Source organism: Balaenoptera physalus (genome assembly GCF_965194825.1).
Source record: "Balaenoptera physalus genome assembly, chromosome: 6".
NCBI classification, from domain to species: Eukaryota; Metazoa; Chordata; class Mammalia; order Artiodactyla; family Balaenopteridae; genus Balaenoptera; species Balaenoptera physalus.
In genome coordinates this window covers 67,743,292-67,765,183 of record NC_138885.1, presented here as the reverse complement: position 1 = coordinate 67,765,183, position 21,892 = coordinate 67,743,292, and the positions used below count along the sequence as shown (strand labels likewise).

Genomic DNA, 21,892 nt, shown 5'->3' with positions numbered 1-21,892 from the left:
AAGCATCACACTCAATGGTGAAAAACTGAAAGCATTTCCACTAAGATCAGGAACAAGACTATTACCATTCTTATTCAACATAATTTTGGAAGTCCTAGCCACAGCAATCAGAGAAGAAAAAGAAATAAAAGGAATACAAATTGGAAAAGGAGTAAAACTGTCACTGTTTGCAGATGACATGATACTATACATAGAAAATCCTAAGTATGCCACCAGAAAACTACTAGAACTAAATGAATTTGGTTAAGGTTGCAGGATATAAAATTAATGCACAGAAATCTCTGGCATTCCTATATGCCAACAATGAAAAATCAGAAAGAGAAATTAAGGAAACACTCCCATTTACCACTGCAACAAAAAGAATAAAATACCTAGGAATAAACCTACCTAGGGGGACAGAAGACCTGTATGCAGAAAACTATAAGACACTGATGAAAGAAATTAAAGATGATACCAACAGATGGAGAAATATACCATGTTCTTGGATTGGAAGAATCAATACTGTGAAAATGACTATACTACCCAAAGCAATCTACAGATTCAATGCAATCCCTATCAAATTACCAATGGCATTCTTCACAGAATTAGAACAAAAAATCTTACAATTCGTATGGAAACACAAAAGACCCCGAATAGCCAAAGCAATCTTGAGAAAGAAAAACGGACCTGGAGGAATCAGGCTCGCCGACTTCAAACTATACCACAAAGCTACAGTAATCAAGAAAGTATGGGGGGCTTCCCTGGTGGCGCAGTGGTTGAGAATCTGCCTGCCAGTGCAGGGGACACGGGTTCGAGCCCTGGTCTGGGAGGATCCCACATGCCGCAGAGCAACTGGGCCTGTGAGCCACAACTACTGAGCCTGCGCGTCTGGAGCCTGTGCTCCACAACAAGAGAGGCCGCGACAGTGAGAGGCCCGCGCACCGCAATGAAGAGTGGCCCCCGCTTGCCGCAACTAGAGAAAGCCCTTGCGCAGAAACGAAGACCCAACACAGCCAAAAATAAATAAATAAATTAATTTAAAAAAAAGAAAGTATGGTACTGGCACAAAAACAGAATATAGATCAGTGGTACAGGATAGAATGCCCAGAGATAAACCCACGTGCATATGGGCACCTAATTTATGACAAAGGAGGCAAGAACATACAATGGAGAAAAGACAGCCTCTTCAATAAGCGGTGCTGGAAAAAATTGAATAAATACAGCTTCATGGAAAACTCACATGTAAAAGAATGAAATGAGAACACTACCGAACACCATACACAAAAATAAACTCCAAATGGAATAAAGATTTAAATGTAAGATCAGACACTATAAAACTCTTAGAGGAAAACACAGGAAAAACACACTTTGACATAAACCACAGCAAGAACTTTTTTGACCCACCTCCTAGAGTAACAGAAATATAAACAAAAATAAACAAATGGGACTTAATTAAACTTAAAAGCTTTTGCACAGCAAAGAAAACCAAAGACAAGACAAAAAGACAACCTTCAGAATGGGAGAAAATATTTGCAAATGAAACAACAGACAAAGGATTAATCTCCAAAATATACAAGAAGCTCATGGAGCTCAATATCAAAAAAACAAACAATCCAGTTAAAACATGGGCAGAAGACCTAAATAGACATCTCTCCAAGAAGACATACAGATGGCCAAGAGGCACATGAAAAGATGCTCAGCATCACTAATTATTAGAGAAATGCAAATCAAAACTGTGATGAGGTATCACCTCACGCCGGTCAGAATGGCCATTATCAAAAAATCTAGAAACAATAAATGCTGGAAAGGGTGTGGTGAAAAGGGAACCCTCCTGCACTGTTGGTGGGAATGTAAATTGATAACAACCACTACGGAGAACAGTATGGAGGTTCCTTAAAAAACTAAAAACAGACCTACCATATGACCCAGCAATCCCACTACTGGGCATATATCCTGAGAAAACCAAAATTCAAAAAGAGACATGTACCACAATGTTCACTGCAGCTCTATTTACAATAGCCAGGACATGGAAGCAACCTAAATGTCCATCAACAGATGAATGGATAAAGAAGATGTGGCACATATATACAATGGAATATTACTCAGCCATAAAAAGGAATGAAACTGAGTTATTTGTAGTGAGGTGGATGGACCTAGAGTCTGTCATACAGAGTGAAGTAAGAAAGAGAAAAAACAAATACTATATGCTAATGCATATATATAGAATCTAAAAAAAAAATGGTCTGATGAACCTAGTTGCAGGGTAGGAATAAAGAGGTAGACATAGAGAATGCACTTGAGGACGTGGGGTGGGAGGGCGAAGCTGGGGTGAAGTGAGAGTAGCATCGACATATATACACTACTGAATGTAAAATAGTTGGCTGGTGAGAAGCAGCAGCATGGCACAGGGAGATGGGTTCAGTGCTTTGCGATGACCTAGAGGGGTGCGATAGGGAGGATGGGAGGGAGGCTCAAGAGGGAGGGGATATGGGGACATGTGTATGCATATGGTTGATTTGCTTTGTTGGGCAACAGAAACTAACACAGTATTGTGAAGCAATTATACTCCAATAAATATCTATTGAAAAAAATGTTAAAAACTAAAAATGGAACTACCATATGATCCAGCAATTCCACTCCTGGGCATTTACCCAGAAAAAACAAAAACGCTAATTCAAAAAGATATATACACCCTAATGTTCATAACAATACTATTTACAATAGCCAAGACATAGAAGCAACCCAAGAGCCCATCAACAGATGACTGGATTAAGAAGATGTGCTACACACACACACACACACACACACAATGGAATACTACCCAGCCATAAAAAAGAATGAAATTTTGCCATTTGTGGAAATGTGGATGGACCTAGAGAATACTATGCTTAGTGAAATAAGTCAGAGAAAGACAAATACTGCCTGATATCATTTACATGTGGAATCTAAAACCTAATACAAATGAATATATATGCAAAACAGAAACAGACTCACAGATATAGAAAACAAACTTGTGGTTACCAAAGGGGAGAGGTAAGGGGAGAGGGACAAATTAGGGGTATGGGTTAACAGACATAAACTACTATGTATAAAATAGGTAATAAGAATTTACTCTATAACACAGGGATTTATAGCCATTATCTTGTAATAACCTATAATGGACTATAATCTGCAAAAATACTGGATCACTATGCTGTACACCTGAAACTAATAAAATATTGTAAATCAACTATAATTTTTTAAAGTTACTAAAATAATAAATACATACATACATAAAAGACAGTAGGCTCAATTGAATAAATATAGCTTCATGGAAAACTCACTACATTATCCTTATTTTCCTCATTGGGATATAAACTGGCTCCAGTCCTGGACCAGCATTTACTACCCAGGGCACATCACCTCTTGTAAGTGACCTAGCTTCTTTCAATTCTTTGGTTCTTTACAGCTTGAGGGGTAATCATAATCTCTACCCTGAGGTTTTGAAAGGGATGTTATATACTTGTACTTTTCAGCTCATCTTATCAGATAACTGTTAACTTTTATGGTGATCTTAGGGGAGCCACTAAAATTCAGAGACCATTTCATTAAACACAGGTATCTGAAAGTCCCCATCTCAGAATCAAACGTCAATGTGAACAGTTAATTTGCTCCTGTGTACCTCCCTTCCTTTGTACTGCCCATTATTTGTGGGGCAGTTATTCCATTTACATTATAAATTTTTAGTATCGAATTTATTTTTTACTCTCCTTGAAGTTGGAAAAGTCATGTAGTTCTTTTAAATTCCAAATAATAGAATTTGCTTCCCCATAATGGCCAGAAGTGAATGTTGTGTACTTTGCCCCAGTCATATAAACTTGCACTCATTCACAGGAAAAATGAGGTTAGAAAAAAAGACAGTCACACTCTAAAAAATTGAAACAAGTAGCTCTGCAATTTCAAGGAAAGTTTCCCATACATTATATCATTTTTACCCCACAGCAGCCCTATGAAGGAGGAAGAAACTGACCTCGCGTGTAACAAATGCAGGGCTGAGACATCGGGAGATAAAGTGACTCTAAGGTCTCACAGCTAGCTGGTGGGTGAAAGGAGGCCAAGACTAAACCCCTCTCTGTTTCAAGCACACTCTTTGAATTACATTTTTATCCTTATTGTCTTCATTCATTTAACAAATATTACCGAGCATCTTCTCAATAAGAAGGCAGGGGGTGAGTCTAGCTGAAGATACAACTGTCAGTATACCACATAATTCCTGTGTTTCAGGGAGCTTACAGTCTTTTGGGGGTGGAGGCAAGTGCACAAATAAGTTTAGAACTAGGCAGAATACACGTGCTGTTCAAAAGCTTTATTTACTGAACCACTGGGATCCAAAGAAGGTACAACTCATGTACAATTGGTTCAGCCTTACTGCCTCACATTCACATGTGCTTCTCTGCTTTTTCTGAGTGAGATTTGCAGTGTTTCTCACAATGAAAGTTAAGGATCACCTGCACCAGAATCACCTGGAGTGGTTATTACATACAGATTCCTGGGCCCCACCTCAGACCTACCAAAATAAATATGTCTTGGAACCCAGGAAATTTTTTAAAATATGGAATGCTTCGGAGATTGGTTCAAGATGGCAGAGTAGAAGGACATGCACTCATTCCCTCCTGCGAGAGCACCGGAATCACAACTAACTGCTGAACAATCATCGACAGGAAGACATTGGAACTCACCAAAAAAGATACCCCACATCCAAAGACAAAGGAGAAGCCACAATGAGATGGTAGGAGGGGCGCAATCACAATAAAATCAAATCTCGTAACTGCTGGGTGGGTGACTCACAAACTGGAGAACAATTATACCACAGAAGTCCACCCACTGGAGTGAAGGTTCTGAGCCCCATATCAGACTTCCCAAGCTGAGGGTCTGGCAACAGGAGGAGGAATTCCCAGAGAATCAGACTTTGAAGGTTAGTGGGATTTGATTGCAGGACTCTGACAGGACTGGGGGATACAGAGACTCCACTCTTGGAGGGCACACACAAAGTAGTGTGTGCATCAGGACCAAGGGGCAGGAGCAGTGACCCCATAGGAAACTGAACCAGACCTACCTGCTAGTGTTGGAGGGTCTCCCGCAGAGGCGGCGGGTGGCTGTGGCTCACGGTGGGGACAAGGACACTGGCAGCAGAAGTTCTGGGAAGTACTCCTTGGTGTGAGCCCTCCCAGAGTCTGCCATTAGCCCCACCAAAGAGCCAGGTAGGCTCCAGTGCTGGGTCGCTTCAGGCCAAACAACCAACAGGGAGGGAACCCAGCCTCACCCATCAGCAGACAAGCTGATTAAACTTTTACTGAGCTCTGCCCACCTGAGCAATACCCAGCTCTACCCATCACCAGTCCCTCCCATCAGGAAGCTTGCACAAGTTCTTCATCCACCAGACAGTAGACGGCAGAAGCAAAAAGAATCACAATTCTGCAGCCTGTGGAAGGAAAACCACATTCACAGAAATATAGACAAAATGAAAAGGCAGAGGACTATGTACCAGATGAAGGAACAAGATAAAACCTCAGAAAAACAATTAAATGAAGTGGAGATAGGCAAACTTCCAGAAAAAGAATTCAGAATAATGATAGTGAAGATGACCCAGGACCTCTGAAAAAGAATGGAGGCTAAGACTGAGAAGATGCAAGAAATGTTTAACAAAGACCTAGAAGAATTAAAGAACAAACACCTAGAAGAATTAAAGAACAAACAGAGATGAACAATACAATAACTGAAATGAAAAATACACTAGAAGGAATCAATAGCAGAATAACTGAGGTAGAAGAACAGATAAGTGACCTGGAAGACAGGATGGTAGAATTCACTGCCATGCAACAGAATAAAGAAAAAAGAATGAAAAGAAATGAAAACAGCCTAAGAGACCTCTGGGACAAAATTAAATGCACCTCTAAATGCATTCACATTATAGAGGTCCCAGAAGGAGAAGAGAGAGAGAAAGGACCCGAGAAAATATGTGAAGAGATTACAGTCGAAAATTTCCCTAACATGGGAAAGGAAATAGCCACCCAAGTCCAGGAAGCACAGAGAGTCCCATGCAGGATAAACCCAAGGAGAAAAATGCTGAGACACAAAGTAAGCAAACTGACAAAAATTAAAGACAAAGAAAAATTATTGAAACCAACAAGGGAAAAACGACAAATAACATACAAGGGAACTCCCATAAGGTTAACAGCTATTTCTCAACAGAAACTCTACAAGCCAGAAGGGAGTGGCACAATATATTTAAAGTGATCAAAGGGAAGAAACTACAACCAAGATTACTCTACCCGGCAAGGATCTCATTCAGATTCGAAGGAGAAATCAAAAGGTTTACAGACAAGCAAAAGCTAAGAGAATTCACCACCACCAAACCAGCTCTACAACAAATGCTAAGGAACTTAAGTGGGAAACACAAGAGAAAAAAAGGACCTACAAAAACAAACCTATAACAATTAAGACGATGGTAATAGGAACATACATACTGATAATCACCTTAAATGTGAATGGATTAAATGCTCCAACCAAAAGACACAGGCTCGCTGAATGGATACAAAAACAAGACCCATATATAGGCTGTCTACAAGAGACCCACTTCAGACCTAGGGACACATACAGACTAAAAGTGAGGGGATGGAAAAAGATATTCCATGCAAATGGAAATCAAAAGAAAGCTGGAGTAGCAATACTCATATCAGATAAAATAGACTTTAAAATAAAGAATGTTAAAAGAGACAAGGAAGGACACTGCATAATGGTCAAGGGATCAACCCAAGAAGAAGATATAACAATTATAAATATATATGCACCCAACATAGGAGCACCTCAATCCATAAGGCAAATGCTAACAGCTATAAAAGGGGAAATCGACAGTAACACAATAATGGTGTGGGGCTTTAACACGTCATGTACACCAATGGACAGATCATCCAGACAGAAAATTAATAAGGAAACACAAGCTTTAAATGACACAACAGACCAGATAGATTTAATGGCTATTTATAGGACATTCCATCCAAAAACAGCAGATTACACTTTCTTCTCAAGTGCACACGGAACATTCTCCAGGATAGATCACATCTTTGGCCACAAATCAAGCCTCGGTAAATTTGAGAAAACTGAAATCATATCAAGCACCTTTTCTGACCCCAACACTATGAGACTAGAAATAAATTACAGGGAAAAAAACGTAAAAGACACAAACACATGGAGGCTAAACAATACGTTACTAAATAACCAAGAGATCACTGAAGAAATCAAAGAGGAAATCAAAAAATACCTAGAGACAAACGACAAAAAAAACATGACAATCCAAAACCTATGGGATGCAGCAAAAGCAATTCTAAGAGGGAAGTTTATAGCAATACAATCCTACCTCAAAAAACAAGAAAAATCTCAAATAAACAATCTAACCTTACACCTAAAGGAACTAGAGAATGAAGAACAAACAAAACCCAAAGTTAGTAGAAGGAAAGAAAGATAAAGATCAGAGCAGAAATAAATGAAATAGAAACAAAGAAAACAATAGAAAAGATCAATAAAACTGAAAGCTGGTTCTTTGAGAAGATAAACAAAATTGATAAACTTTTAGCCAGACTCACCAAGAAAAAGAGGGAGAGGACTCAAATCAATAAAATTAGAAATGAAAAAGGAGAAGTTACAACAGACACCGCAGAAATACAAAGCATTCTAAGAGACTACTACAAGCAACACTATGCCAATAAAATGGACAACCTGGAAGAAATGGACAAATTCTTGGAAACGTAGAACTTTCAAGACTGAATCAGGAAGAATTAGAAAATATGAAGAGACCAATCACAAGAAATGAAATTGAAACCGCGATTAAAAATCTTCCAACAAACAAAAGTCCAGGACCAGATGGCTTCACAGGTGAATTCTATCAAACATTTAGAGAAGAGCTAACACCCATCCTTCTCAAACTCTTCCAAAAAACTGCAGAGGAAGGAACACTCCCAAACTCATTCGAGGAGGCCACCATCACCCTGGTACCAAAACCAGACAGAGATACTACAAAAAAAGAAAATTACAGACCAATATCACTGATGTATATAGATGCAAAAATCCTCAACAAAATACTAGCAAACAGAATCCAACAGCACATTAAAAGGATCATACACCATGATCAAGTGGGATGTATCCCAGGGATGCAACGACTCTTCAATATACGCAAATCAATCAATGTGGAACACCATATTAACAAATTGAAGAATAAAAACCATATGATCATCTCAATAGATGCAGAAAAAGCTTTTGACAAAATTCAACACCCATTTATGATAAAAACTTTCCAGAAAGTGGGCATAGAGGGAACCTACCTCAACGTAATAAAGGCCATATACGACAAACCCACAGCAAACATCATTCTCAATCATGAAAAACTGAAAGTATTTCCTCTAAGATCAGGAACAAGACAAGGATGTCCACTCTCGCCACTATTATTCAACATAGTTTTGGAAGTCCTAGCCACGGTAATCAGAGAAGAAAAAGAAATAAAAGGAATACAAATTGTAAAAGGAGAAGTACAACTGTCACTGTGTTTAGATGACATGATACTATACATAGAGAATCCTAAAGATGCCACCAGAAAACTACTAGAGCTCATCAATGAAACTCTTAAAGTTGCATGATATAAAATTAATGCACAGAAATCTCTTGCATTCCTGTACACTAACAACGAAAGATCAGAAAGAGAAATTAAGGAAACAATCCCATTTACCACTGCAACAAAAAGAATAAAATACCTAGGAATAAACCTACCTAAGGAGGTAAAGACCTGTATTCAGAAAACTATAAGACACTGATGAAAGAAATCGAAGATGACACAAACAGATGGAGAGATATACCATGTTCTTGGATTGGAAGAATCAATGCTGTGAAAATAACTATACTACCCAAAGCAATCTACAGATTCAATGCAATCCCTATCAAATTACCAGTGGCATTTTTTTTTACAGAACTAGAACAAAAAATCTTAACTTTGTATGGAGCCACAAAAGACCCTGAATAGCCAAAGCAATCTTGAGGGAAAAAAACGGAGCTGGAGGAATCAGACTCCCTGACTTCAGACTATACTACAAAGCTACAGTAATCAAGACAATATTGTACTGCCACAAAAACAGAAATATATATCAATGGAACAGGATAGAAAGCCGAGAGACAAACCCATGCACCTATGGTCAACTAATCTATGACAAAGGAGGCAAGGATATATAATGGAGAAAAGACAGTCTCTTCAATAAGTGGTGCTGGGAAAACTGGACAGCTCCATGTAAAAGAATGAAATTAGAACAGTCCCTAACAGCATACACAAAAATAAACTCAAAATGGATTCAAGATCTAAATGTAAGACTGGACACTATAAAACTCTTAGAGGAAAACATAGGAAGAACACTTTTCAACATAAACCACAGCAAGATCTTTTTTTGACCCACCTCCTAGAGTAATGGAAATAAAAACAAAATAAACAAATGGGACCTAATGAAACTTAAAACCTTTTGCACAGCAAAGGAAACTATAAAGAAGATGAAGACAAGCTTCAGAATGGGAGAAAATATTTGCAAACAAATCAACGGACAAAGGATTAATCTCCAAAATATATAAACAGCTCATGCAGCTCAATATTAAAAAACAAACAACTAAATCAAAAAATGGGCAGAAGACCTAAATAGACATCTCTCCAAAGAAGACATACAGATGGCCAAGAGGCACATGAAAAGCTGCTCAACATCACTAATTATTAGAGATATGCAAATCAAAACTACAATGAGGTATCATCTCACACCAGTTAGAATGGGCATCATCAGAAAATCTACAAATAAATGCTGCAGAGGCTGTGGAGAAAAGGGAACCCTCTTGCACTGTTGGTGGGAATGTAAATTGATACAGCCACTATGGAGAACAGTATGGAGGTTCCTTAAAAAACTAAAAACAGAACTAGCATATGACCCAGCAATCCCACTACTGGGCATATACCCAGAGAAAACCATAATTCAAAAAGACACATGCATCCCAATGTTCATCGCAGCACTATTTACAATTACCAGGTCATGGAAGCAACCTAAATGCCCATTGACAGATGAATGGATAAAAAAGATGTGGTACATATATACAGTGGAATATTAGTCAGCCATAAAAAAGAACGAAATTGGGTCATTTGTAGAGATGTGAATGGAACTAGAGACTGTCATACAGAGTGAAGTTAAGTCAAAAGAGAAAAACAAATATCATATATTAACGCATATATGTGGAATCTAGAAAAATGGTGCAGATGAACTGGTTTGCAAGGCAGATACAGAGACACAGATGTAGAGAACAAATGTATGGACACCAAAGTGGGAAAGTGAGGGGGGGTGGGATGAATTGGGAGACTGGGATTGACATATATACACTAATATGTATAATATAGATAACTAATAAGAACCTACGGTATAAAAAAAACTAAATAAAATAAAATTCAAAAAATAATATGGAATGCTTCATGAGTTTCCATGTTATCCTCACACAGGAACCATGCTAATTTTCTCTGTATCGCTTGAATTTCAGTATATGTGTTGCCAAAGCGACCATGACCGTGGGAATTTGTATTTTTAACAAGCTTCAAGGTCATTCTGATGTACATTCAGGATTTAGAATCACTGTTTACCCTTGCATTTGGGTCTTTAAAAGAATATATTCATATATATGAGAATATATTTTTATATATAGAATGTATAAAGTAATATGAAGATTAAATGATAAGATGGCATTCACTTTTTGTCATACTGTTCTACTCCATTTAACATTGCCCCACGCATGCTGATTCATTAAAATGCTACTTGTCTCTAAAATATTTTCATTAAAATGTTCTCTCTCAAACTCCCTCTTTCCCTCCCTCACTCCCTTCTTCCCCTCCCTCCCCCTTTTTCATCTATTACCAAATTCTGTGATACATTTCCCTCACACCGAGAGCTACCTTTACCACTCAAAGAAAAACTGTGTCACTGACAGCACCGCACAGTCCTGGTTAGTGAGCATCAGCACTTGTACTAAGTATGTTCTACCATGTTTTCTTGAATTAAGTGTGCTTGCAACATGTGACAACTCCCTATACCATTTTCTGGTGAGTTACGGTAAATAATTTTCACTCACAGTGCTATGAAAAGATAGAGTGCATTTCTTATGGCACTGCCATAAGAAATATAAAGAGCATCATGTTGGATGTTAAAATGTTTTAAACAACTCAAGATGACTTTAGGGAAATGGTTGTAACAAAGGGAAAGGATCAGCAGAGGTTCACGGTGGTGGAAATCTTTTGACATTAGAAAGGATATCACAACACCCCTCTACCAGGGAGGATAAACTAACAATTACGAGTGGTAATGGGAAGAAACTATGGCTTGTGACATCTGGGGATTTAAAGAGAAGAAAAAAATCCACGTAAGAGGAACCTCTGCACTCAGGAATTTGACCAAAAGAGCCTGTTCACTTAAGCTGCCCTGGAACGCACACTGCTGCAGTTAACAGGGAACACCTACAGCGCTGCTGGGACTGCCGCGTCCACACCTGGCAACGTTTCACTGCAGCCAGTGGGAAGAGCTGCAAGATGCTACAGCAGTGGTTCTCAAACCTCAGAGGATCCCCTGGAGGGCGTGTTAAGACAGAGTCCTGCGCTCCACGGCCAAAGATTCTGACTCAGCAAGTCTGGGGTGGGGACCTGAGGATCTACATCTTTAACGGGCTTCTAGGTGATGCCTGACGCTACGGGTTCTCAGAGCACACTTCGACTGGCACTGACCACTATGTTAATAATGGAACAGTTTTTTCTTTGCATTAAACTAATATGTATTCCTCAAACCTAAACACTGTGTCCATTATTTGCATCATGGCTGAAGAAACTTAGGCAAGAAGAAAACTCGTTGGACTGGCACTATTGTACCTGAAACATAATTATGTCTTACAATTACCTAATCCTCTCCCTTTGACGATCAATCATATCTATTAATCTTCTGTTGGTGTGCCTCGTCTACATATCATGAGGGGTGGGGTGGAATCCAAATGTTAATACGTGTTAAATTATGGAGTTTTAAAAATCAAATCAAAATAGCAAAAATCATGAAAAAAATAATTCATGAAAGCTGACAAGCCTTCACCCTTATCATCTCAAGGTTATAAATAATGATCAGAATTCTTTCAGCTGAAGGGCTTCCCTGGTGGCGCAGTGGTTAAGAATCCGCCTGCTAATGCAGGGGACACGGGTTCGAGCCCTGCTCTGGGAAGATCCCACATGCCGCGGAGCAACTAAGCCCGTGTGCCACAACTACTGAGCCTGCGCTCTAGAGCCCGTGAGCCACAACTACTGAGCCCACGTGCCACAACTACTGAAGCCCACGCGCCTAGAGCCCATGCTCCACAACAAGAGAAGCCACCGCAATGAGAAGCCCGCGCAACACAACGAAGAGTAGCCCCCGCTCACCGCAACTAGAGAAAGCCAGCGCGCAGCAACAAAAGACCCAACTCAGCCAAAAATAAATAAATAAATAGATAAATAAAAATTTTTTTAAAAGTTTAAAGAAAAAAAAAGAATTCTTTCAGCTGAAGTACTTATGTTGCATCTTGATGTTTGACCATCATAAATATACAACTGAGCTATTAGGCTCTATTTTTCACTGCAGATGAAACTGATGCATCTTTGTGTGGTGTAGTCTGACATAGTAAAATTGTTAATCTCTAGGTAGGATATTCATAAAACTGTAATTATTGTAATCAGAACAGTCTTGAAGCTCATGAGAGGGGTTTGCCAGATTCATGATGGGCAGTTTTCAATCACTTCGCATATAATAAAGAAACTTCTTAAAGAAGCCCTAGGAATCACTAATGTCTTACAGGGGGAAACTATTCTGAGCAAACAACAAAGGGTGTTGGGAGACGGTAGTGAGAACTCAAGCTGGCCTCCTCTGCCTGGCTTTGGGCAGGACTGGATGGAGTCCTTTAACATATTTCCTTCGGTTTACACACCAACAGGTTTAACTAGCGTGCTATCTGCTGGGAGAGTGCTTTGAAAAGAAAGAGATCATGGAAAGACCACTGTACTGACTAGAATGCATTTATCATTTTCCTGCTTGAGTTCATAACTTGCTAGAGAAGTAGCCCCAAGTTGCTGTGCGTGCACTCCACCACGTGGGGAAAATGTAGCAAGTGCCATCAGTGGGATGGGGCCCTTGCTTAGTTGGAGTTCCCAGTGTTCTTAATGTCCCAAATGCTGGTTTAGGCAGCATGCTTAATAAATGTAGAGATACCGCAGGCAATCGTATGTTGGCGGGCTAGAGAAATAAAAACCAACAAAATAAAGTCGACAGCCTGTTCAATTTGAAGAAACTAATTTACTCAAATGAGAAAGCAACTCACTTTTATTTCCACTGTCTCTTTTAAAATTATCCAGTGAGGGAATGTTCTTTCCCTGCCCCTGGATGAAAACCTCCATAATCCTATGACTGGTTTTAAATCACTCCCAGGTAATGAAAATTCCTACAGCCACATTAAGTCTCTCAATTAATAAGTGAGAATAGCCAATCTTGTGTAATAATCAACTCCTGGAATCAGATTTAAAGGTGAAACTTTTCCCTTTATTCTCTAGGGCCTTGTGCAGCGAAGAAACCAGGGAATGGGGCAAGGTCCATCTTTTCCTTTCCTCTACCTACTGTTTCCAACTATCTGCCCCATTTCACTAAACGTGGTTATTCCAGGGTCAAAGGGGGAAGAGGGAGAAGTAAGGGCGGAGTGGGGGGAGTTCTTAATTGACTGGCTTCTCTTTCTGAGCTGAGCTAGCATACTGAAAGCTGCCTCTTCCTGGTGTGGAGTGCCCTCACGGTTCTTCAGACACCCACCATCCCCCATTGCTGGGGACCTCTCACCCGAGGCTCCCCAGATTAGCTAAAACTTCCTCAGCTCTGCGTCAAAACTCCAGCTTCTCCCCTCGAAAGCCTGACAGCCCCTCTAGGTGGCCCTGTTGGACAGGAACGAAGTCTCCACCTCTCCCTCTCTCCCCTCCTCCTCTCCTCTCTCCTCCCACCCGGCCCCTGCCCCACTTCTCTCTTTCTCTCTCCAAACGCCGCCGGCCTACCCAGTCCAGCCACCTCTCCTTCGCAGCTACTGTTAGAATTCTCTTTCCTTTTAGTTTCCAAGTGGGAGCAAAACTCCAGTCGCCAGCACCCTCCAAGCTGCAGGTGTAAAGCTTCCTGAGTGAAGCCTTTTCCATGAGAAAGCAATTTTGGAGTGGGAGGGGCTTTCAGATTATCTTCCTCCAGAGAAACCTCATCACATATCTTCCCTGTCCATTTTCAACCCCCTTTTTGTTACGGGGAATGGCTGTTCTCTGCTCTTGTAGAGAATCCTGAACTAGCTGTAACATCCTGCAATTTTCCCGGCACCGCTTACCGACACTATTCACTCACTGGAAAAGTTTAGCCTGGCCCCTCTTCTTCCTCTTGGCAGTGGTCTTGCCCTCAGGCTTGTACTGGTTCTGCCCACAAGGTCGTCCTAAATCTGGGGTTTAGTTAACACCCCACTTGGCTGCCACACTAAGTCCTGCTCTCCACTCAGCCTCTTTCAGTAAGGAAGGTGATATTTTGACCTTCATCTGCTACCTTTCGTGTTGTTTCACAATTTGTTCAGAACCTGGGTGGGGAAGACAGGTGCTACTTATTGAGACCTCCTCAGAGGCCCAACATCTTTTTACCTTGAGTGTTCCTAAAGGATTGGAGTCATATTACCAGTTTTTTGGATAACCGCTTTAAAGATTTCTATCTTTTTATGGCTCTCCTCTTTGGCTTGTCACGTATTTTATCTTGATGTCTCAGTAAGAACTTCTTATTTGACATCCTGAAATGTGTCAAATGGGAAATAATTAGCTAAAACTTTTTAGGGTTTCCTTGAGGAGTAATTGATTATAACAACTATTTGATGGCATATATATAGCCATGAAATGAAGATCTTTTACATAAAACTTTAAAATATTTCAGGAAGAAAAATGACTTTCAAGGAGACTCAGATTCTTTCTTGGTTTTGCCAAAGACGAGCTATATATGATCTTGGGTAAGTCGCTCCATCTCTCCAGACCTAATTTTTTTCACTTATAAAATGAAGAGTTTGGCTTAAAAATCTCTCTGGTCCTTTCCCACGTATTACAGCGAACCTGTGAGACCTTGAAAGGAAGTGGAAGAGGGCTTCCCTGGTGGCACAGTGGTTAAGAATCCGCCTGCCAATGCAGCGGACACAGGTTCGAGCCCTGGTCCAGGAAGATCCCACATGCCGTGGAGCAACTAAGCCCATGAGCCACAACTACTGAGCCTGTGCTCTAGAGCCACAACTACTGAGCCCATGTGCCACAACTACTGAAGCCCTCGTGCCTAGAGCCCACGCTCCACAACAAGAGAAGCCACCGCAATGAGAGTAGCCCCCGCTCGCCGCAACTAGAGAAAACCCGCGTGCAGCACCGAAGACCCAACGCAGCCAAAAATAAATAAATAAAATTTATTTTTAAAAAAAAGGAAGAGGGAGAACATCTTTGTTGCTCAGCAGGCAGCGCTGGTGATATGGGGGGGAAGGTTAACACCACAGGCTCCCATGGTATTCATGAATGTGGCCCTTGCTCTGCTCACTCAGACATAAATGCTTACTGTGTATATCTGTATACTAAGACACCTGGATGTGAAAGATTTAACCCTGTGATTTAACTTGTGAACATGAAGGAGAAGCTACACTGTTCACCAATACTGCTAAACACTCGATGTTTTTTACCCAACAAACATTTACTGAGCACCCACCATTCTTTGTACAGAAACGTGAGATTGGGCTTGGGGTGCAGTGGGTACAGAGTTTCCTCTCAGAGCACCACGGTTACATATGAGGGACAGACCTACAGGAAGCCCATAATCAGGATGGGTTGAAAGTAGAGTGAAGACCCTGTGATGGTCCACACCCTTGGTCCTGTGCTTCCAGAGACAAAAGATATTTCCATTAGGAGAATGACATAGTGCTTCTCTTTTCCCTTTCTTTTTTTTTCTTTTTTTCTTTTAAGACATGACTATCAGTCAGGATTCAAGGTGTTTACAGCTTGACTACTTCATAGAAAAACGTGTCTATAAAACACCTGGTAGTTGTGAAAAGGGGTAAGGCCCACGGAACCAGATAAATATATTTATTCAGCTGTCCCAAGCCATTACCAATCTCCTTACACCCAAGGATTGTCTGTCCCCTCCTAAATTTTATTTCTAATATTCTGGATACATAGGTAAAAAAAAAATGTTTTTCAGAAAATCAAAGTCCTACCTCCATAACTATCCTTAAGTACAAACACTCTTTATGGCATTTCAGACCAGCTTTGATACTCTGAACCAGAAAGATGGTTGCAAGTGCATTTATCTCGTGTATCAAACACAGTAGATGAAAGAAAAAGTTACTTGTCAATGCAGTTCAACAAGTATCTCCTGAGCACCTTTTGTGTACCTGGCTCACTGAATTAAGGACACCAAAGACAGCAGAGATTCTGGTATGTTCTCCAAGCCACAGTGTCAGAGTAAACAGTGAGCCTGCTGCCTGACCCATAACCTATAGACAGCAAGGCTGCCCCCAGTGGGCTCTGAAGTTACCCTTTGCTCCTATCTCATCTCCAAAGCTGAATTCTAACCCTGCCTTCTTCCTTTCAGTGACTTTTCCAAGATAAGCTATGCTCACCTGCTTAAATGTATCACCTTATGCATTTTCAAAGGCTTTGAATTTTATTGTGCTAACAGACATTTAACTCACTCAGAATTCTGATCAGGTAGCTTTTCATAGGGAGGTAGGCTCTGCCTTACTGTGTCTAAGTACTGGCTATGTTTAAATCCCTTCTAGGCAGGATCCCTAAAGGAGGGTATTTCCATTGAACACATGGGTAATTTTGCTTATTTAGCGAAGGAGAAGGGACACCACCTGAGAGGTATCCCAAACAACGAGACATGTTGGGAAAACCTCCAAGCAGGCAGAGAAGTTGGAAGGGGTTGTGCCATAATTAAGGTGATCATATTTTCCTAATCAGACACAAGGGCAGATGGCCTGACACATGGTCTGAAAACAGGACAGATTTTTGAAATCTGGGATGTGTGATCACCATCTTCACAGTGAATGAAGCCAGTGAGGCCGGCAGCTGTTCAGAGTGAAAGTCATTACCGATGAGTCTGTACACTGAGGGATCCAGAGGAGTGGGTGGAAGCCTGTTGATGTCATCCACTTATGAGCCAGGGCTTCCTCACACAGCACAAAGAAGGTCTGTTACCGAGGGTTTCATGGAACCACTTGCTGTCATCACCTTGTCTGCAAGGACAAAGGTGCAATCTACTGACCAAAAAACAATGAAGCTTTGCTTCCAAATAACAGTCTGGGAATGCAAAATACAAGCAGGAGCATAATGTTATAGGTCAATTATATCTCAATTTTTAAAACACAGAAGCAGGAGCAAGCACAGACAGATCATCAGCTATCCTTTACTTTTTTGGTTCTATAGCTGCTCCTTAGACAGATTTCAAACATCATACTATTTTTGAAAAATTAAATCCTCATCACTCTGCCTGCTAATCTTGTGCATTCAATTTGAAACTTGGGAATTGTTTTGTTGCAAAGGAGGAGATTCAGAAATTTCAGTTCTCCTACTTAATACGAGTATTATGTCCAGCGTAATGTAATAGGAGAAAAGTCTCCCTTTGTTGCCAGCACTCAAAGTCAACTCTTAGTTATGTGCTTTGAGAATGAGCCTTGGAAAATATTTCAACTCTAATTCCTATCACCAACATAGAACGTTTAGGCCTCTATCTCCACTTTTAAGTTACTGTATGCTTTTTCAACTTGTATCTTATCAAAAAACTGATTTTATTTTTTAAATGACATCAAAACAAGTTTATTTTGATGATTCAATGATTTATGCTAGGTGTATCACCATTTTAGCTCTATTAGAGTGGTTAAGAGAGACTGATTTTATAGGAAACTCAAGGTCAAAGTCTATAGGGTTTTTTTCCCTACAACAGGGCTTTAAATAGTAAGCAGAAACACAAAAGAAGTGTATTTGAATATACCTAGTGTGTTGTTTATAGCTGCAAATGATCAACTAAAAGTGGGTTAAATACCCCTTTTTATAATCTCACGTAAGAAGTCTGGAGGTATGGCATTTGCAAGGTTGGCTATTTCAGTGGCTCAATGGCTTACTGAGCATCTGGATTCTTCCCACATTTCCATCCCATCATCCTGGGCACATTGGTGTTAATCCTTTAGCCTGCTCCCTATGGTCAGAGGACGGTCATTGCAGCACCAAATATCAACCTCACACCTCATGTAAAGAACCAAAGATGACAGTATCCTCATAAAGAGGGAAAGAAAGAGTTTCCCAGAAACCAGGCACTTTGGAAAGTGGTCAGCCTCTTTAATGGGAAGTGGGCTCTCTGTCAGCGCATAAAAAGGGTGAGAGGGATGGCAGTTCAATAGACAACCAACAATATCACCATAGGTGGGAACTGAGAAAATGTTTATTTACATATATTGAAAGTTAATGGAACCTTCTGATTATTTTCCAAGGAGATTATGTCTGTGAGATGAGTTTACAATCAAGTAACCATTTTCTAATCAGTTAAAACAGTACACTAGGGCTTCCCTGGTGGCGCAGTGGTTGAGAATCTGCCTGCTAATGCAGGGGACACGGGTTCGAGCCCTGGTCTGGGAAGATCCCACATGCCGCGGAGCAACTAGGCCCGTGAGCCACAACTACTGAGCCTGCGCGTCTGGAGCCTGTGCTCCGCAACAAGAGAGGCCACGATAGTGAGAGGCCCGCGCACCGCGATGAAGAGTGGCCCCCGCTTGCCGCAGCTAGAGAAAGCCCTCGCACAGAAACGAAGACCCAACACAGCCAAATAAATAAATAAATAATAATTAAAGGTGCTAATAATTTAAAAAAAAAAAAACAAAAAAAACAGTACACTATTGATACTATGTATAAAATAGGTAGCTAATGAGAAAAAAATACAACATTGTAAATCAACTATGCACATGGCTGATTTACTTTGTTGTACAACAGAAATAACACAGCATTGTGAAGCAATTATACTCCAATAAAGATGTATAAATAAAAAAACTATACTTCAATAAAATAAAAACAAAACAAACAAAAAACAACCATAGGTGCTTTTACAAAATTAATCTTCCTAGTACCAATGGGAAGAGTAAGATTTCAGTATAACAGAGGCCAGTGGCAACACGTAAGCATCAGATGCAAAGTATACAAAATTATCATAATTAACAGCGAGTGTGGAGTATCAGGCAGAACACCCTGACCTGCAGGGATCTGCAGTGATGGTTAATAGACGATGGTGTTTTTAGGGATGAGAGAAAAAAAAAAACAGTAAAAAGGAGAGGGTATATGTGAGGTATGTCTAAGGGTGTGTATAGATTGATGGTTGAGTTGAGGGAGGTCAAAAATGTACAATCTTCTAGACAATGATAATTAATGCCTGTTACCATCATATGTTTCCTAAGGAATTATATAATGCCACATATGAAGTGTTCTTGCCAAAAAAACCAAGCCAAGTCAGATTAAACCTCCAGATCTAACACTCAGCTTACAGGATGTACAGGGAACAGAGGAATTTGTTAAGCAACATCTCAGTGAAATAATCAGCAAAATCCAAAAATGATGCAGGAAATTTAAACCTGATTAGATATTTGATGATATTAAGGAAATTTTATCAATATTTTGGGGAGTTATAAAGGTATTGTGGTTATATTTTGTTTTGCAAGCACCCCTCTTTGTTTTGCTCGTCACTTAATCCAAATATGCAGTTATGTTTTTAAAAAGAGTCCATATCTTTTAGAGACACATGCTGAAATGCTTACAGCAGAAATGAAATGACATCTGAGATTTACTTCAGATGCCTCAAAATAAGCCAGTGGGGTGACTTCCCTGGTGGTCCAGTGGAAAAGAATCCACCTTGCAATGCAGGGGACATGGGTTCCATCCCTTATCAGGGAACTAAGATCCCACATGCCATGGGGCAACTAAGGCTGTTCACCACAAATATTGAGCTCAAGAGCCTCAACTAGAGTCCCCGTGCCCTGGAGCCTGTGTGCCACAACTAAGACCCGACGCAGCCAAAAAAAATAAATAACCCAGTGGGAGCATAGGTGGAAGTTAAAGTGGGAGGAATGACACGCTATGAAGATTTATAGTCATTTATTCACTATCAGTAAAGCCTCTGTTCATTTTGAGAAGGTATAAACCTGGCGCACTTAGAACCAAGAAACTTAATTTTTAGACTTCATTTGCTCTCTATAAGTACAGCAAAACCAAAAATCAAACCTCTTCACAGCAATAAGCCAGTTTTGTTCCAATAGGAATTCAAATCCAAAAAAACAAATGCAACACACACACACACTGAACAGCACAGACAGGATTCAAATTCTCAGAAATATGAGAGATGAAGACACCCTCCAAACTCCAGATTGTTTGCAAAAGTTCCATGAGCACCACCCCCAATAAGGCATCTAAACAATATAGGGCAAAGCTGTGATCTGATACATGTAGGTATTTTCCTGGCTATATCTAAGCATCTCCTAGACTTCTACTTAAATCATCCTAAGACTACCTCAAGAAACTAGTTTGGTTCTCCCTTTTACCAGGATGAAATAATAACAAGAGACAGGGAAAAACTGGAATGGGAATTGCCCAGCAAGGACCATAAAGGGTTGAAGGAAATAATCGTTATTTTTGGTGTTGTTCTCCCTCTACAACCTTCTTACTTTCTGACTCCATCCCTCTTCATCTCCCACCTGAGCTTGTATTGTGCCCACGTCCTCTGGCTTCCCTGAGCCTTTCTCATTTCTGCCCTCTCTCTAAATTTTCAATGCTCCCAAATTCAATTACAAATTCCGAAATTAAGGTTTCAATCACAGCAATATGTAATAAAACACTACTAGAATTTTAGATTTGTTTGATCCCCCAAAGCCATCTTCCATCAGAATTCGAATTCCCATTCTCTCCGTGTGCTGACCTAATATAGCAGTTAGGATTCTAACTACCTCTAATGGACATTCTCAGCTCCCAGCTCACAGTCCTAAGGACCTACCATCCTTACGTTCTCTCTCATCAGAATGCTCAGCGGTTGCATCCTAGAGAGGTAGTTATTAATATGCCTTCAATAACAAGCTAAGGAGGGGCTACAGAGAAGAGAAAAACATGCCCAATCATTCTAATTTACTTTAATGTAATAAAAATTCCCAATTAAAGGTATAGTTTAGTGTTTGGAAATGAGGGTCGTACCAATTACTTGAACAAGGTACTGGTAAGCTTTGTTCTTCTACCCTGATGAAAATTTTGTCACAGAAATCAAGACGTAGGCTTTACAATGTATGTGATAAGGTTCATATAATCTAGACAGTTCCACAAAAGTTTTTTCCTTCGGGGTAGTCAAGGTGACTCATGACTCCCCCAGTCCTATTTTTTATGCCCCCCACTGAGATAACATGGAAATGTTTTAAACTATTGGACTTTCCTAAAACTCAAGACCCATGCACTGCGTTTCTGCCCTTAATGCCATGAAAGGGTGCCGGTGACCTGTTACACTTCTATTTGGCACCAGGGGTTCCCATGAAGCTTCAGGCTCCAGACTTGCCTGTTAAAGTTCCATCTGTTTCCTCTTTTACCCAAATTCACTGTGTGGGGCAATGACATTAAAGACTTTCCTCAAAGCTGAAAAAATAAATAAATAAACTATTGGACTTTCAGGCAGGAATATATTTTAGAAAAGGTCTCTAAACCTTACTACTCAGCAGAGTCACCTGGGGTTTTTTTTTTTCCTGAATCAGATTCTCATCCAGA

The 21,892-nt window shown here is 40.2% G+C and overlaps 1 protein-coding gene and 1 long non-coding RNA gene across 15 annotated transcripts in view; both read right to left on the bottom strand.

Annotated features, from left to right (window-relative positions):
* Window positions 1-21,892, bottom strand: part of LOC309662582 (uncharacterized protein) — a 116,786-nt gene that overhangs the window by 61,050 nt on the left and 33,844 nt on the right. Inside the window, exon 4 of one of the 14 annotated variants that reach the window (XR_014264767.1) lies at window positions 15,498-17,349. The exons of the other annotated variants lie outside the window; for them this stretch is intronic. The gene's annotated coding sequence lies outside the window, so the exon portion shown is untranslated. Of the gene's footprint in view, window positions 1-15,497; window positions 17,350-21,892 lie in introns of those variants that run through there. 14 annotated transcript variants of the gene reach the window in all.
* On the bottom strand, window positions 11-8,973 carry LOC309662616. Its single transcript, XR_014264820.1, has 2 exons — window positions 1,046-8,973; window positions 11-740 (listed from the first exon to the last, which is right to left on the bottom strand). It is a non-coding gene; the product is annotated as an uncharacterized lncRNA (long non-coding RNA).